Source organism: Zeus faber (genome assembly GCF_960531495.2).
Source record: "Zeus faber genome assembly, chromosome: 9".
Classification (NCBI taxonomy): Eukaryota; Metazoa; Chordata; class Actinopteri; order Zeiformes; family Zeidae; genus Zeus; species Zeus faber.
The window spans coordinates 6,373,766-6,392,434 of NC_137197.1; the positions used below are offsets into that span (position 1 = coordinate 6,373,766).

General features: G+C 47.2%; 1 protein-coding gene across 1 annotated transcript in view; it reads right to left on the minus strand.

Annotated features, from left to right (window-relative positions):
- The window catches only part of stard13b (StAR related lipid transfer domain containing 13b), a 62,298-nt gene extending 59,227 nt beyond the window's left edge, over positions 1-3,071 (minus strand). The window contains exon 1 of the mRNA XM_080006927.1: positions 2,900-3,071. The gene's annotated coding sequence lies outside the window, so the exon portion shown is untranslated. The remainder of the gene's footprint in view (positions 1-2,899) is intronic.
- Positions 3,072-18,669: the final 15,598 nt, after the last annotated feature.

Below are 18,669 nucleotides of genomic sequence, written 5' to 3' on the forward strand. Positions count from 1 at the left end.
ATCAGAAAAGCTTTATACAAAATGCCATTTTTTTGTTTGCAGTTACGTGTTTTTGTAAAATATTTTTTTCTTTTTGTGACTTCACATGTATTTTTTTTTTTTACAGTATATATACTACTACATAAACAATATATAAAGAAGATTTTAGATCTGCGTCCTATTCTTTTAAACTAACTTTTGTTTAAATCCTGATTTTAACACAAACTCCTGGAGTGGCTCAGGCGGCAGAGCACACGCCCAGCGATCAGAGGCTTCCTGGCCCGGTCCCCCGGCTCCTCCACGGTGCGGCAGCGTGTCCAAGTGTCCTTGAGCAAGGCACCGAACCCCCGACGCCACCTAATGGGAGGGCTGGCGCCTTGGCACGGCTGCCTCCGCCATCGGTTTGCGTCAGTGGAGTAGATGTTAAATGCAGTCGATTTACCTTCCCTTCTTTTGCGTATTGCCAGTACTTTCAACACTGCCTTGCATGCAACACTATCATCTAATACGTGGGCAGCAAATTATGTTACAGTAATGGTTGAAAAGGTGACTAAAATGATGAGGAAAATTACAAAAACACCATGAAAAACTCGTATACTCAACAAGACAAAATCATATTTGGTGTGGGCTAAGCCTACGGGAGGCTGTGAGAAACATTCCAGGGGCGGTTTTGGGAGATCGCGCAGAGGCCGGGGGAGGTCAAAAGGGCACGGGCAGGTGGCGGGATTGTTGGCCAAAACCGTCCCGCAACACATCTCTCACTCAGCTCATAACTGCCGATCTGCAGCCGTCAGCGTGGGTTCACACATTCGGGCGGTTTATTCTTAGGCCCCCGGGGCCAACGAGAGCGAGCACGCGTCGCAGGCCTCGCGCTCTGCTGCCAGAGGTTTCCCGAGGCGGCTCCGGAGCTCTTATGTAAGGGGGGGACGGGGGGAAAGAGAAAGAGCTCCACGTGGGACCGGGGGAGGGGAGTCCTGCGCTACGCCAAATGACGCAACCGTCTGAATGAAGACGAAGATGAAGGCCACAGGGTCGCGACACAAGCGGCAGCTTCTTGCAGTGGGCTGATCAACCCCTGGATCATCCGCTGATCGCTGGCGGAGCAGTGCATCTTCAGGACAAGCTGCTTGTACGCATTATTCATTTTAAGTTTCCCTTTCCAACAGCTGGCAGCTTTGAGCAGTGTTTTTTTGTTTTTGGTTTTTTTTACAACCCAATGTTATTTCATCACCACGGGAACGGTTTTAACGGTTTCGCTCCTGTGAACTTGGATATTTACAGTGTCATTTTAAAGGGAGTGGGAGGGAAATATCTGATGTTATTCTGGGTCTTGTAAAAGCATTTACCGCAGGCTGACATGAGCCCTCTGGGTCAACGCGAGAGACCCTAGTTCACATGGAAATGTGTTAAAATAGGCTGGCAACGCACAGCAAATGGACGCTTGTCTTCACTTCCACTGGATAAGACGTGCGTCGCTGACGAGTGTAGCTCAATGACAGCCCGCAATGCGGCCCAAATACTGTCAAATGTCCGTCAAGATATTTCTGATCTTCTCCAGCTGTCTGAGTGGGTCAGGCTTTGACCTGGGCCGCTGCCATTCCTTAGAGGGAGAACGGGATCTGGATGAGACAGGTGGACCCTGGGATCTGTGCTGTGGACCAAACTCATTTTTGGTCGGAGGAATAAAATGTAGTGTGTCCCATATATCAGAAAAGTCATCGTCATCATTCATCCTAAAAAACTCTTGGTCTTTTTTAACCCTAAATTCGAGACATGTCAGAAGAAGAACTTCACCACTAGGCATGGAATTAAATTGTGAATTATTATTTTATTGTTTTATATTTATATATATATATATAGAGAGAGAGCGAGAGAGAGAGTCTTGCTGCCTTATTTCTGCAATCTATTAACATCTCTCAGGTTGGATGGGGAATGTCCAGTAGACGCTCTCACAGCCTTTTATTTGTCGGCCAAGATCTTCACAAGCAAAAATTCAACAAACTAAGTAAAATTCCACCTCAGGCTGACTGCCAAGTGAAGAATCCCCATCCGCGCACAGACCGGAACATGGAATTAGCAGGAGAACACTGTTGCAGCGACTTTCTGTTGTGCAGGAGGTTTGCTTCAAGCAGGTCATGGCCGTCACAAAAATATAAAAATAACTGAATGTTTTGGAAAAAAAAGTATGACTTGTGTACTATAGCATACTGGGTAATATAACCCTTATGCAAAAGAAATGCTTTTTCCATGTATGGAGATTAAACAAAAACAAAAATAATACATATCCATCAGAAAAAGTTGGAAAGTCCAAAATACGTTATAAGCACAGATTTTGATGATTTTGGATGTCGTCACCATTAGGCCTATTGAAATTGGGCCCTAAGTTTTTAGTAACAGTTAAAAGATTTTATAAACAGAATTTTGCAAAAAACAATATTTTCAGCAAGAATTCTAAAAGTAATATCAAGAGATGACACAGGCCTATGTTGAAACAAATATTATCTTATGAATTATAATTTGTAAGATTATAATTCATGATACATTTGCTGTTTATGCCAAAAAACTTTTTTTAATATATGGGAGACTGTTTACACCTATTTTAAAAAATATATGTTTGTAATTTGCTTGTAATTTGTAATATTTAAAATACTGTAATAACAGAAAGGTATTTATATTTTGTAATATATCGTATAAAAATACATATTGTCCTATATGGCTAAATGTATGTGGAGTCCTTCCATATATTCAAATATATTCTTGATATATTACATAATATTTTAAAATATACAGTAGTCATTGCATGTTCCGTAATGGAGCCCCGAGAAAGGGAGCGTACACTGGTCATTAGACAACTTGTGTGGGCAGAGAGGGATTAAAACAGCAGAGTGGCAGAAGGACTCCGAGCCTCTGTGCAGCTTACCGTCGTCCTTTTGGTTTTTGTTCTCGGCCCGAGCGACGCGCCGTGAGGAGCAGGGGAGCTATCTTGGCGCGGGTGTTCTCCTCCGCCCGGTCTTTGGAGGGTTCGCTTGATCGGGGACTGGTGTCGCGCGGACCTGGAGACAGCGCCGCTCTGCAACAAACAGCAGAACAATAGTCAACCCTGGGTCCGTGTCCGCCCGCCAGGCAGCTTGGTACCGAAAGAACTCAACGGCGGCCGAGGGAAAAGAAAACATGAGGGTGAGGTCAACTGGCTGGGGAAGTGAGATCTCCACTCTGAATCCAGCCTGACAGCGACGGACAAAGGGGCCTGTATGTGTGGACCGTCCTTTTGAGAGGACAGAGATTATGACCCTGTCAAATATCCCTATAAAGATGTCTTGTCCTGCCCGGACGCCTGTCATTAGTTAATGCTAGTAACAGTGGATGTCTGGGATGGTTATGCAGATGCCTTGGAGGCACGCACCACACTCTCAGTCATTCCTAATGGACCAAATCATACAAACGCCCCTATTATGTACAAGGGTCTCTCTGTGTGGTAAACACATACGAGCGCCAAAGGAGGACTTTTGTTCTCAAACGCTAACTCTAGTGGGATATTTCACCATGCACGCCACTCTGAGAGGAGCCTTTTTTTTTTTTTTTTTTTGGGACAGAGTGGCATGGTCCCACTTGTAACCTCAAAGCACAATGGCCGCCTGTTTCTGCCACGCCATTCCGCCCAGACTGCACCGCGGCAGCACAGACCCCACTGTCCCATGCGAGGGTCGTCCCATCGTAAAAAGAAAAAAACGCGGGTTAGTGAGGCGGGCTGAGAAAAGCCAGAGCGTCGCAGACGTCGCAGACATCTCCACCACTTTCAGACGCAGAGCCGGAGCGGTGTCGCGAAACGGCCTTTTCAAACGCCAGCAATGCCGAATGGAGACGCTGCAGGCGATTGTAGGCCACGCATTTGCGAGGCGTCGCCGATCTTGCGCTTCTAAAAAAAAAACAACTCTGAGATATGATTCTGTGCACCCGCTGTTGCGCACCCGGTGTTATGTAACAGCGGTCCACATGGACTGTGTCACTGTTCTGGGTTGTTCGGTGTTACCGTATGGCTGCGCCGTACTGTTGTATACTGTGCTGTATTATCCCACAAACACTACCTCACCTTATTCACATGCCACTTTAATGCACATATCTGTATTTACATAATTGCCTATCCCAAATACATAAGCCTATTCCCTTTATCTATTCCATTTTATTTTATTTTATTGTATATATTTTTATTTGATTCTATAAGTATACGACTTACTGTATTACGTTTTAGGAATCAGTTAGTTGGTCTAGTAGAAAGACATTTTCTTAGGTAGCTACTGTGTTCAGTCTAGGACATATTGTGTGTAATCACCCGTTGCGTGGCATTGACATTTCTCTGCATATATGTATAAAAGTATGTATACGTTTGTGACGATTAAACCTCTTGAATCTTGTAAAGGACACGGGCCGCCCGGCGGAGTCGGCACTGATAACAGCGACTGACCCTATCGAAGGGGCGGGCTCTGACCTGCTTCTTGCGGGCGGGGCAGGGGGTGTGGGACGGGGAGGATCCGGCGCTCAGAGCCTCCTCGATGTCCAGGTTGAGCTGGTCCAGTTTCTTCATCAGCCGGTTCATCGACTCAGGCCAAGGGGACTTGACTTGAGGAGACTCCTGTGGGAAGAACAGTGGACAAAGTCCCTCTGTGTTCAACTACATTCCACTACATTTTATTACAAGTCAGAAAACTCTCGGGAGTAAACGGTGGATCGTATTTGTTTTCCTTTGAGATCAACTGACTACCTTAGAAATTTTATGTCTGTAGATAGCTTTGAGGGACAATGTCTTGAGGAACCATAAAATAATTAACTTTCATCTCGCTTTTCGACACTCCCTTTAAAAGTGACACCCTGTCAGTGTTTTTACTTTACTCATTTATTTGGTACCTGTACTTGTAATAAGGTTTGATATTCTGCGTGTAAAGGTGCTTTGGCCTGAGTACACATTTTCAATACTCCTTCCACCGCGGCAGATGAGGAAATTCGATCTCCCCATCCGTCCTTAGAAAGGGTGAAAGAGCCGACGGCGAGAGCGGCAGACATGTGTGGCATACGGAGTGTGACGGAATTCCCTGCCACCGGCTTTCACTGCTCCCCTGGCTCCCAGCGAGTGTAAATAGTCACACTCACGCACTCACGCACGCACACACACACCCAAGCAGTGTTTGACGACCTGCAGGTTCGGACTCATAAATCAGCAAGATCCACCTCGGTCACCGAGGCATAAATTAACATTGTTTGGTCTACTATCTGAGCAGGAGAAAGCAGTGTGTGCGTGTGCGTGTGTGCGTGCGTGCGTGCGTGCGTGCGTGCGTGCGTGCGTGTGTGTGTGTGTGTGTGTGTGTGTGTGTGTGTGTGTATGTGTGCGTGCGTGTCAGTCCCGCAATGTTTAGTGTGTCGGCCTTTTGTAAATTTAAAATTGAGCTAAAATGTCAATTTTTTTACCCTTTTTATATCCAAGCTTTTATTCTTCTTTGCCTTGAGATTTATTTTATTCCTTATGTAAAGCACTTTGAAGCATGTGAAACGTGCTGGATTCATGCCTTCCCTTTTTTATGTGTGTATGCGTGTATACATACACACATATATGCGTATATACATACACACATATATGCGTATATATATATATATATATATATATATATATACACACAGACTAATTTCCCGTGAATTGAACTGTGCAGCTTTTACCACGTGGAGAGCAGGGGGGCGTCGTGGTCTTAAGCATCGTAGTGACTGGAATCTTCTGGAATACGGACGCTCGGGGAAAGTTCCCCCTCAAATTCCAGGAAACGACAGAGGCCAAGTTTCCAGACAATTAGGAGCAGGAACCGTCTGATTAACTGAAGACTCCAATTCTGGTCGAGGAACGAGGGTTTAACGAGAGTCATCTTTACTGGCTGGGTGTTATTGTATCACCCCACCACAGAGAACAGAGTTCCAGTAAAATAAATAGCTTAGAATCTTAGTGACTTTCAGGTGAAATTCATGAAATAACAGCTTGGGCTCACTACAGTATAATAGAAATTCAAGTGGTTTTGGCATGAGGCCCTGGCCATTATCTTAAATTCTATCCAAATGTCCATCTCATACAAAGGGAGGGTTTAGTCAACAAGAAAATCTTATTAATGATATCTTAGATAAACGTACAAGATCCCGGGGTATTGAAGTCACGGTGGCCAGAGTGTCCTCTCTGGGTTTCCTTGAACCAGACACCCAACCCCCAACCGCCCCCACTGAGCTGTACTTGCAGGTACGAGTGACGCAATGAAAGGCCTTCATTGTAAAGCCGCTTGGAGTGGTTTGACTGGCAACAAATTCCATTTTTCCGTTTTGAATGTGTCTAAGTCAATTTGAAAATGTAAACCACGGGACAGGGTTTCCACTTTTAGAGGGTGGAGTGTAAAAAAGCAGAGGTCACCAGCAGCCTCGACTCCCTGTGGGCTCCAACATACCAGGATGCCAGAGGACCACCTGCCTCGGAGATTCCTCTGAGGCCCGCTGAGCTCGGCCGGCTTTAAATCCCCTCGGAGAATTTAGGCTTGAACTTTGCAACATAAAGGTCCTCATCACAATAGCACAAGTCACTACCAAAATGCCATAGCACAGCATTAGCATGGAAGTGTGTGTGTGTGTGTGTGTGTGTGTGTGTGTGTGTGTGTGCGTGTGCGTGTGCGTGTGTGTTTGCGTGCGTGTGTCTGCCCGTCTATGAGCTGTGTGTCCTGCATGTGAAGAGCTTTTTTGGCACAACTACTGAATTCAAAACACAGGGGGAAAAATAAACGATTCATTTATTTCCTGGAGTTAAACCTGGAAATAGTTTCGTGGCCCCGACAGAGTCTGTTTGGGCTCCTGGTCACAAGGACTTTCTGTACCAAGCATTATAATGTAGTCCCTCTGCTAACAATCATTCTATTTATGGATTATGGAATGTCACTGACGCAGAATTTATTGTCCTTGTGTTTAAGTCCTCCAATCAACAGCCGAGCCTAATTAAAAAACAACAATTAATAATATTAAATTCAAATACAAAAATAAAAACTTATTTAACATCATGACCTGACAGGAATGAATTAACCCGTAAAAACTTTTAATTGTTGTTAAAAACGTATGGCCCAGTTTCAATAGGTCTAATGCTGACGACAACCAAAACCACAAAATCTGTGATTATTATGTATTTTGGGCTTTCCAACTTCTTCTGATGGATATGTATTAACACATTATGTATTAACACACTTTATTCATATCAAGTGTCACATTAGTTCTTGATTAAATGTCACGTTGATTGAAGCCCCCACCATACATCATAACCAACGCAATATGTGCCGCAGTAACTCCGCGTTCCCATAATTCCACTGTCTCTGCTGACCACCCAGGGTCAGCTAGTCGAACCGACACCGGGGGAAAGTGACGTTCTCCTCCCAATCCCCAAGCAATGACCAAGATCTGGCCAATCCTGCGTTGACCTTTCGGGGTGTTTGAGGCCAGGGGTCCGGCCGGGGGGGGTCACAGAGAGCAAAGCAGAAGAAGAAAGCGTAAAAAAAAGAGCCGTTTTCCACGCACGAGGCCAAAGAAGGAGATTCTAACACGAGGCGTGGGATCAGTTCACTGAGGCAGCGCAAACATGCTGCGTCTGCCCAAGACGTCCCAAAGGAAAGGGAGGGGGGGGGGAGAAAAGAAACCGACGATTTCATATTTCAACTTCTTAAGCGCAAGCAACTCTCCAGAGGACGTGCACCACACCTGTCCTGCTAACCATCCAACCGTCCTCCACCAAACCTCAAAACTGGGAAGCTGCTTGTTTGAAGAGCAATGAATTGGATTCATACGTGCCCTTCCATCCAGCCTTGTGTTTTGGCCTCACTGCCGCGAAATCGAATCCCTAGGCGGAATTTAAAAAAATAACGATGACTAAATATCGCTGCAGTCGCTGGTTATCCATTTTTTGAGGTCACCTACTGTGATTCAAGATTCAAGATTCAAGATTCAAGAGGTTTAATCGTCACATACATATACATACTTTCATACATATATGCAGTGAAATGTAATGCAACGCACCCGGTGATTACACACAATATGTCCTAGGAAAATGTCTTTCTACTAGACCAACTAACTGATTCCTAAAACGTAATACAGTAAGTTGAATACTTATAGAATAAAATAAAAATATATAGAATAAAATAAAAAATAAAAAAATGGAATAGATAGAGGGATATCTGTGAGAGATATTACAGGCAGACATCCCAGAATACGGGGTTGGGAGTAGTGCAACCTCATTTTTTGACACCCGGAGACGGAGGGCAGGTGGAGGAGGATTTAACCGGATGAATACAGGGAGGCGGTGCCACAGGAAACACTCGACGAAGGGAACACCATTAAAGCACCCCGCGGGGCAGAAGATTGATGGGAGGACCCGACTCAGGTGGTATCTGTTCGTCCTACTTCACATTTAAAAAAAAATAAAAAATCTCAATGCAGTTTTTACTTTGGTTTCCATTAACCACGAAACATCGCAAGCGGAACTCAATCAAGTCTCATTATGCTGCAACCGAAGGAAGAGCTTGCATGCAATAATCCTAATTAACCCCTCGGAGTCAGGCAAACACCAAAACCAGACGCCCCGTCTCTGGCAAGTGTTCAAGTTAAATTTGGAACACATTCATGCTGTCTCTTTTCACTTTCGTCCCCCAACAAGGTGCTGCGTTGGAATGTGGGCACTTCTACGCAGAATGAGACAAATTCCAGAGCGTTCTGGAAGCTAGAGTGAGACAGTGCCCCTGATTCATCCCTTTATTTCTCTCCCCATGCCGGACCCCAACAATTGTGTGAAGCCCCCACACCATGGCAACTGTGCTGGTATGAGTCCATCCCCTAAATAAATGCATTAATGTTATCTTCTGGAGGCAACAAAATGTAAGCGGACTATAACTTTATCAGCAATTTGGTCCACACTGAGGACTCGCAGCACAGTGCCTTTGACATGCAAATGGAGGGTGAAGTGCCCGGCCTTTGGGCTCGGTGCCTGTTCTGCACCACCCACAGAGAGTGCCACGGATCACCATGGAACTATTAGAATGTAACAGTCGGTCATGCGAAAGGGCAACGGCTACCTGGCGACTCGGCTGAATAAATTACTCTCCTGATGGTCGGTGACGGCGAGACAACTTTGCTCAAAGTATTTGCATAAGCGGGGAACAGTTTGAAAGTCTGTCGGGGAGCGTGTTCCCTATGAACACATAGCAGAATCATAGCAGAGCGAAGCGGTGCGGTGCGGGGTCTTGCAGAGCGGACGTCTGTGCCGACGGTGCCCCCATATGGTCAATTTGAAGAACTACACAAACAGTTTCAATTTCTATACTGTATGTTTTCAGGGCAGTCAAGAGTTCAACAGCCACACATACATGAAATGATGAATACATTTCACGGTTAGAATAAACCCCCAACTCATTTACTTTGATTTCCATTCCCAAGTGCAGGCCGCACACACTCTACTCTGCTGACCCCTAACACTGGGAACGGCTCCAGGTGTTGAGCACATTGTGAGACAATATTTGATAAGATAACATCCATTATCACCCCATCGAGATATTCGGGCTCTTTGCTCAGTGGTGTTTTCGACAGATTGTCTGGATTCTCTGCATACCTCCACCCTCCAAAACAATTCGCTCAAACGTTGTGCCATACACACCCCCACCCCCTCCGATAAAAACAAAAAACAATATTCCCTATACATAGGCGGTTGAAGTTGCCCCCGCCAGCCCGAAGCGCCGCCCCTTTTAAGCGTGAGCTGTTATCTGCCGTCTGTTTGCAGAGGCATGACAGTTATGTGACATTAGATAGGTTCTCTCTTGTCGTAACTGAAAACAGATCTGGCATGTGTGAGAATATTTATAAAACGCCCACGTGAGACGGGTAGATGCGGTCAGAAGACGGCTGCAGTGGAGGTCGGGGTAAAGGTTATGTTATGAGGGGGGGAACACACACACACGCACACACACACACGCACACAACAACAAAAAAAACAACAAAAAAAAAACACATCTGCCTTGACTGGTTAGAGAAAAGAGAAGTGTCGGCAATGGAGGCTAAGTTCAGTGCTAATGCTCCGCGCGATGAACTCTGTCAAGACAGTCCCGTCTGCCGGGGCGGAGCGGAGGCAAAGCAGGAGCTGTTTGCATTCCATCCGGACGTGCGTTTCACCAGTTAAAGTTCTTAGACATATGGGTATCAGTTTACCCCTACACACTTGGGCTGGGGTGAGGGTAAGGTTACGCGCCAAGTATGCCTTACCTCAGTGCACGATAATGTCAAATGGGGGGAGGTGGCCAAATGGAACAGGGCTTTTCCTGTGCAATAATACCGTAACCAAGGCCATAAGTCACGGATCGCTCTTCCCCTGAACCGGGCTTTCCACATCTGTTGTGTCGCTGTGTCGTAACCGCGTCAAAACCATAATCCCAGAGCTGTCGATAACGTATGTTTCAACGTGATGCGGCACACGTACCTCTCTACCGCTGGCTTCCCCCTCCGCTTCGTAGCCACATTTTATGGACCCGGGGGAGGCTTCTGGAGACGCGGCCCGGTGAGCGACGCCGCCTTTCTCCCTCAGTGCGTTCGCGTGACCGGCCGGGAACTCGGCGCGGCGGGGCGGGGCGGCGGGCGCATCGCCGTCTCGGCCGTCGTCGTCGTCCCCCGGCGGCGACTCTTCGCCGCCGTCGGTGCTGTCGTTCGTGAGAACCCGCCGGTCGCCGCCGGAGGAGGGACAGGGATCGGAGAAGGTGATGGAGCCGGGCTTGTGCTTGACGATGCGCGGAAGACTTGAGAACGCCCGGCCCAAGTCGGAGAGCCCGCCGTCGGTCGCAGGGAGGGAGAGGGCGAGGGTTGGCTCCGGTGCGGGCGTCGGAGCCAGGATGGGGCAAGGGTCCTCTTGGTGGGCCACGGGCCTAATGACGTGCCCATTCAGCAGTTGTCCGGACCTTTGGTGGTCCTCTGCCTTTGTCGTCCCTTCTGGTGCATATCCAAAGTTCACCCGTTGTGCCAGCCCGGAGTGGCTGGCCTCTACAGATACGTTGGGAGAAAAAAGGCTCTGAGGAACGTTGTTTGAATGCCCCTCGAGAACAAGACCTGTCACCAGAGCGCCACCGCCGCGGTCCTCAGCTGACACAGATGTCGTGGGAGTCAACCCGCCCCGATCGTGGAGAGCCGCGGCCGGTGGTTTTGGGTTCTGGGAAAGCTCGAGATGGACTCCAACGCGGGTTTCACTCCCTCGAACAAGCTCCTGAGTCCGACGGCAGCCGGCGTCGCACAAGCACCCGCTCCCTCTATGTTCCCCGCCGTTTTCGCTGACGGCCCCGCAGTACTTCTCCGGTTTCGAAAAACCCTGCCCCGGCTCCAACAGCCCGGAGCTTTGTTCTTGGTGCGGGTCTTCGTGCCGCCTCTGCTCTGGTGAGCCATCAGTTGAAGACGAGGTTAGTGGAGAGAACCCCTGCGTTGTCGGGGCTGTGGCGGGCGATCCTGATGATGACAGAAAACGACACCCGTCAGAAACCACCATCGGGGCGGCGTCCATTGTTACGGTCTCACAGTCTGCCATAATTCAGGACGTACATCCAAAGGTACTTGTGCTTGATGTATCGGTTGGCCATTGTTCTTAATCCGGGGGGGCAGTGGCGGCTGTTCAGTGTTCAGTCAGATCAAAAAAGCAGATTTTCTGAAATAAACAAATAAAATATATATATATATAAGCGTCACGCAGCATGAGGAGAAAACAAGTGTACAGAGAGAGTCTCAACAACATTGTCTATGCATGCTTGCGCAAGAGCAGGGAGTACACCAAATTAGAATCAAGCTACTAAATCCAGAAGCAACAGACTTCTCAAAGTATGTGCCATCCAGCATGGTTCTCTCTGTGAAATTGAACATCTGGCTCAGACCAGGCCGTTCAAGTCTGGATCTGTTCCCCACATGACTGTGGTGACATCACTGCACAGAGGAATCTGACTGCTCTTCCCCAGTAGGTGATTTACAATCCACTACACCATTCATCAGACAAGGAGAAGAAGGAGAAGGAGACGTCCTGGGTCGACTGTGGTTAACATCCCGCTCACCCCTTCATTAGGCCCTTTGTCAAAACACACCTTAGAGCGTCCCTGGCATCTGAGCGAACAACACACGGAAAAACAAGCAAACTGCGTTACTGTGTTACTACGAGGGATCGGTATTTCCCTCAACGCAGCCTCACAAACAGGCTTATAAGAGCGCAATCACAACCTGAGACCGACACAAGTAAATAGCAAATAAATGGGACCATGGCTGCTATGGCCAAAACCCATTTTGACAAATAAATGGCTTCTGTGGCGTTAATTATCATCACGTCGGTAAAGCCCTTCCATTGACCTCCAGTTACTGACACACACAGTAAAAACACGTGTGTACTGTATATCAGTGTATACACTAAATAACACTCACACACAACAAGTTACCAAAGTGTAAAATGAAGATGAAAATAAAAAAACATTAGATTGAAACTCACTAATCTAGATAGAAATGGGTTAGATCCACTCGCAAAAGCATCTCAAGTGAGGGGCCGAATGCGGACAGGTTGGTGGGCTTTCCAGGAATCTGCTCTTTTAGGAACACTGTGGAGGGAAGGCCTCCTTATTCCAAAATGAATGCAGAGTGGATCTTAATTGAAGTAGGAAGTCACAGAGTGAAAAACAGCCCAAAAGGAGCTGAATAACAAGGCGGGATCCCTTTCAACGACAGACAACCTATTCATCCCTAGAAGGGACCCAGTGCTGGGAGGTTTATCAGTGTGCCGTTAACTGTCTTACACGCAGATACTGTAAATTATAGACATATTGTCGACCTGATGACATGGTCTTACATTTCTGAAAAGTATAATCTACTCTGGAGATAGTTGATAAGTAGAAAATGAGTGATCAAAAAAAAACAAAAACAAAAAAAAACCAAAACCTTTTGTTTTAAAAAATACCAAAAAAGACAGGTTTAACAGATTGAGGCTTTTTTTTTTAAATTTAAATGAAACAATATTTATAATAAAAAAAAAAAATAATAATAACAGAATTACTCACTGACTTTTCCTTACGGTTCTCACCTTCACTCTGATTCTACCTCTGACACACAGGAAACCTGGACCACGGACTCACCTGCTGATCGGCAGCGGCAAAGGTCATCGGTGTTGTCCAAACAGCGGCACTGGGATCATGGCACAACACAGTGGGAGCGGGCTGGGAGCCGAGCGGGAGCAGAGCGGCTCCTGGTCAGTGCAGATGACGGTCGTCCCCGCCGCGGGACACTTCATCTGCTGTTCCGCTGCTCAACGGCATCCCCGGGCCTGGGGGGCGGGGGGCGGGGGGCCGGGGTCAGGCGAGCGGAGACGCCAGCAGGCAGCACTGTGCCTGAGAGCAGGGAGAATGTGTACTACTGTGGGGAGAGACAGGAGAGGTGGAGGAGGAGGAGGAGGAGGGGAAAAGAGGGAGGGGAGGGTGGAGGGATGGGAGAGGAGGGGGAGGAGGAGGGGAGGGAGGGCTGGTAAAGAAAAAGCCAAAGGTTTGCTTCGTGTGGGTTTTGAAACGCAGGAGAGAATAGTGTGTGGGGATTGACTGACTGGCTGAACCACTGAATGGCTGTTAGACTGACTGACTGACTGATTAACTGATCGGCTATTTGATTTTCTGTATGACTGGCTGATCGGCTGGCTGGCTGAATGGATGGCGGATGGACTGACTGACCGTCTTACTGACTGACTGACTGACCGTCTTACTGACTGACTGCTCAGTTGATTGGCTAGTTGATTTTCTGTATTACTGACTGTCTGACTATCTGAGTGACTGACTGTCTCACTGACTGACTGACTGCTTAGTTGATTGGCTAGTTGATTTTCTGTATGGCTGACTGTCTGTCTGACTGACTGTCTCACTGACTGACTGACTGCTTAGTTGATTGGCTAGTTGGTTTTCTGTATGACTGACTGTCTGACTGTCTCACTGACTGACTGACTGACTGACTGCTTAGTTGATATGCTAGTTAATTTTCTGTATGACTGACTACCTGACTGTCTGACTGACCGACTGTCTCATTGACTGACTGACTGACTGACTGACTGCTTAGTTTATTGGCTAGTTGATTTTCTGTATGACTGACTACCTGACTGTCTGACTGTCTGACTGTCTCACTGACTGACTGCTTAGTTGATTTGCTAGTTGATTTTCTGTATGCCTGACTGTCTGAATGACTCACTGACTGACTGGCTGGCTGGCTGACTGACTGACAGGCTGGCTGGCTGACTGGTGATTCTGTGGAGCTGCAGCACAGTCATGCCCTGTCGGAAGCAGGAATGCCTTTAAGTTAAATGGAATGTTGTAGAATAGTGAGAAAGGCTCCGTACCAGCACATTTCCTGAGGGTTTGATTTGCCACTGGATGGATCAGCCGAGTCAAGGTTATAAATCACAAAATGAAAGCACATTCCTCAAATACTGGAGCAACTGTTATGACAGGTATCCCTACAGCATCTGGTTAAAGCCCATCGCCGATGAGCAAAAGCGAAAAATCGCCGAAAGTTGAAAGCTGCCATTTTGAGAGTCTGGGGTGATTTCTCTTTTTGATTTTTATATATATATATATATATATTTTACATTACAGCAGAACTGCGGAAACGGGGGGTGAGATGCGGAACGTGAGATTAGCTGAGCGTGCGCATGAATAAAGGTGGAAGAGCGTGGAGCACTGGAGCGTATTTTGTAGTGACTATCCATCACGGCGTGTCAGACCCACGCCGCGGGCCGCTTCACAAGATCAATTATTTCTTGAATGTATTGTGAACACAGCTTCCCTTTGGCCTGAATAATAACCGGGGCCAAATCACTCTTCAGGGAGCGGCAGGACGCAGGTGGAGCTGTGCCGGCCCTGACGGTAGATGCCTGCGGAAGAAAGCTGCAGATGGAAGTGTCATATCACCCGGACATCTTCAAGGCGGCAGTGGACTGGAGCTCTTCTCCCGGCGCTGGGTGCACTGAGCTCAGGTTGGGCCCCCTGCGGTCCTCCTTCATTTGCATCGGTCATAAGAGCCACGATTACAAAACGCTCGGTTTCAACCTCCAGGAATTTCCCTGGCCCTTACGTCACGGAGAGATGCATTAATCCAGCTATTCATTCATCCGTCCGTCCATTCATTTATCCACTCATTCATTCATCGAATCATTCATTTATTCGCTTGTTCGTTCGTTCGTTCACTCAGAGCGCCCGGCCTCCCCGAGGATGTGGAAGACACAGCCAGAAATCACTGTGTGCACTCTGGACGACCCCCAAACCTGCCGGTCGTGGCCGTCGCTCTGCACATAAAAACAGCTCTTTTACGAGTTGTTTTATTATCATGTAAATCATGACCATCGCAATCTTAATCTCATCATGTAAATCAATGCAGCGTGGAATAATTTTTTTTTTTTTTAATTTGAGGTCCAGACAATGAGCCAGTGTCATCAAAGATAGATAGATAGATAGTTACAGTAGATAGATAGATAGATAGATAGATAGATAGATAGATAGATAGATAGATAGATAGATAGATAGATAGATAGATAGATAGATAGATAGATGGATAGATGGATAGATAGATCCTAATTTGACTTATTTTCCTATTTTTATGTTTCCTATAAAGCACTTTGTATTGCTTATATTTATTGATTTGAGCACTAATTGTTATTATTGATTTATGATTAATATTATTATGATTATTATATATATGATATAATATTATTATTATATCATATTATATATTATAAAAATTATATTCATTATGATTACATTAATAAACAAAATGGCAGTGTTTATCCAGTCAAGCCCCCACACAGCAAGCCGTACGCAGTGTTTGCTCGGGGAGATAAGGTGCGTGCGGCCGCGGTTCTTTGTTCTGACTGAATGACATTCCTGATATCCTCGCCCGGTATCAGTGTTTGCGTTTCCCTCCTCGGTCGACGTGTGAACAGCCGCTTCGGCAACAACGTTATGTAAAAGCGGGCGGAGAAACGCGACCTTCCCCCTGCGTCAGCCGGGGAAGGACGCCGGGCCCGGAGGGGAGGGGCGGGGGGTCAGCGACCTGCCGGCCCCGGAGGCGCAGCAGTGGTGGCGGATCCGCGGCCGGAACGTTTGACGTCGGACGCCGGAGAAGCCGTCGGAGCGCCAGGCGGCACGGAGACGTGACACCACCCAAAACAAGGGTGTTGACACAGCAGCTGACGGAGGATAAAAGAAACAAAAAAAAAAAAAACGCCGCTCTGTTGACGTTGGGGAAAACAGTCAGATCACACAATGAGGTGTGTGAGCGACAGAGGAGGAAGGAAGGGATAAAGGAGAAGAAAGGAGAAGAAAGGAGGAGAGGAGAGAGAGGAGGGGAAAGAAAGGAGGAGAGGAAAGAGAGGATGGGAAAGAAAGGAGGAGAGGAGAGAAAAGAGGAGAGGAAAAATGAGGAGAGGGAAAAGAGGAGGATAAGAGAGAGGAGGAGAGGAAAGAAAGGAGGAGAGGAAAGAGAGGAGGAGACAAAAGAGAAGAGGAGAGGAACGAGAGGAGAGGAAAGAAAGGAAGAGAGGAACGAGAGGAGGAGAACAGAGAGGAGAGGAAAGAAAGGAGGAGAGGAAAGAAAGGAGGAGAGGAAAGAGAAGAGGAGAGGAAAGAAAGGAGGAGAGGAAAGAAAGGAAGAGAGGAATGAGAGGAGGAGAGGAACGAGAGGAGGAGAGGAACGAGAGGAGGAGAACAGAGAGGAGAGGGGGAGGAGAGCAAAGAAAAGAGGAAAGGAAAGAGGAGAGGAAAGAAAGGAGGAGAGGAAAGAGAAGAGGAGAGGAACGAGAGGAGAGGAAAGAAAGGAAGAGAGGAACGAAGGGGTCAAAACTAGCACCGACCCGGGTGTGGCGTTTACATCAGGTTCGATTGGGACTGAGGACTGACCCAGGACTCACCCAGGACTGAAACCCGGGTGTAACCTTTCCCACGAGTGAAAAATACCGACCTCCCAGAATTCCACGCAGGAGGACGATGTTTTGATTCATCATCCATGCTCCAAATTTTGCCTTCTACCGAACGATTTTGAGAATGTTCATCAACATCAACAGTTAAACGACCACAACGAGCTACGCTTCTCTAGCTGCTGTAATTCAGCCGCGGGAGCCTTTCACTTCTTGCACGTCCGACCTTTGAACTCCTGCCGGGAGTGGCGGACTCCGCCACCAACAGTGGAATCGGCGTAGGGCACATGGATAACATTGAACGGCGGTTTCTTACAACGTGCGCTCTCAAAAAAGAATCAGACATTGTTTTTGTTTTCTTTCACAAAATAATGCAACGGATTACCACTTTAAGTGGTGAAGACCCGCAGCGTTTGGAGGACAGAATTCCCTGTGCACCTCCCCCCCATGAATGGCCGTCTTTATCTCCCCGGCATATCTCAGCGGTGGAGGTGAAGTGGCCAAGGCCGGCGAGTGTGAGAACATTTCCACTCAAACACAGTTGGATGCTCTGACGGAGTCCAGCGGGGGTGGGTGGGGGCTCTGGAAAACACACAAAAAAAACCCCCAAAAAAAACCCACAAAGCTTGCGACGCAAAAGAGTTTGCGTCGCAAGTTTAGAGGGAACGGAGGCACCTGGGCGACGGAGGAAGGAAAACAAAGGGAAGGCGGAGGGACCTCCGCCCCGGGGACCGGAAAAACTGTGTTTTTTCCGAAAAAACACCATCGCCGCTTCATTTTGGGTTCGAATGCGCGGGAAAAGAGCCGGGTTAGAAGCCGCCCTCCCGGGAGAGTCATTAGGAGTCTGTGCAGGCGGCGATTTGGAGTTTCAGAGTCAAGCTGCATCAGTCTTTACGCCGTCAAAAGGCTTTTCACCAAAAGAAACAGCAACGGTCGCGAGTTAAATTCACGTTAAACTCACAATCTGCAGAGTGCATCCCTCAAACACAAACACACTAATTCACATACGCACACACACACACACACAGCCGTATACACACACACTTATGTAGATATATACACTACACAAAGACACACTCTCACACACACACACACACACAGCCATATACACACACACTTATATAGACATATACATTACAAAAAGTCACACACACACAGAGCCGTATACATACACACTTATGTAGATATATACACTACACAAAGACACACAGACACACACACACTAAATACAATTACATAGACACATAGACACACACACTTCCACATACAAATAACAACACACACGCACACACCTATGACACACAAACACACTGCCCAGCAAACACACACAGTGGTATAGACATGTACACAAAAAACACACACACACACACACACACTAAATACACTTACATAGACACATAAAAACACACACTTTCCTGACACACAAATAACAACACACGCACACACACTGATGACACACAAACACACTCGCCAGCAAACACACACAGTGGTATAGACGTGTACACAAAAAACACACACACACACACACACACACACACACACACACACACACACACACACACACACCTGTGGGTGGGCTGATGTTTTTTTGTTTTCAATCTGATTTGAAGTCACAGCAGAATCATCCTGATTGGGCGTCATCATTTAAAGATGGAGGAACTTGAGGAGCAGCGCCGGAGCCTCGTTTCCTCAAC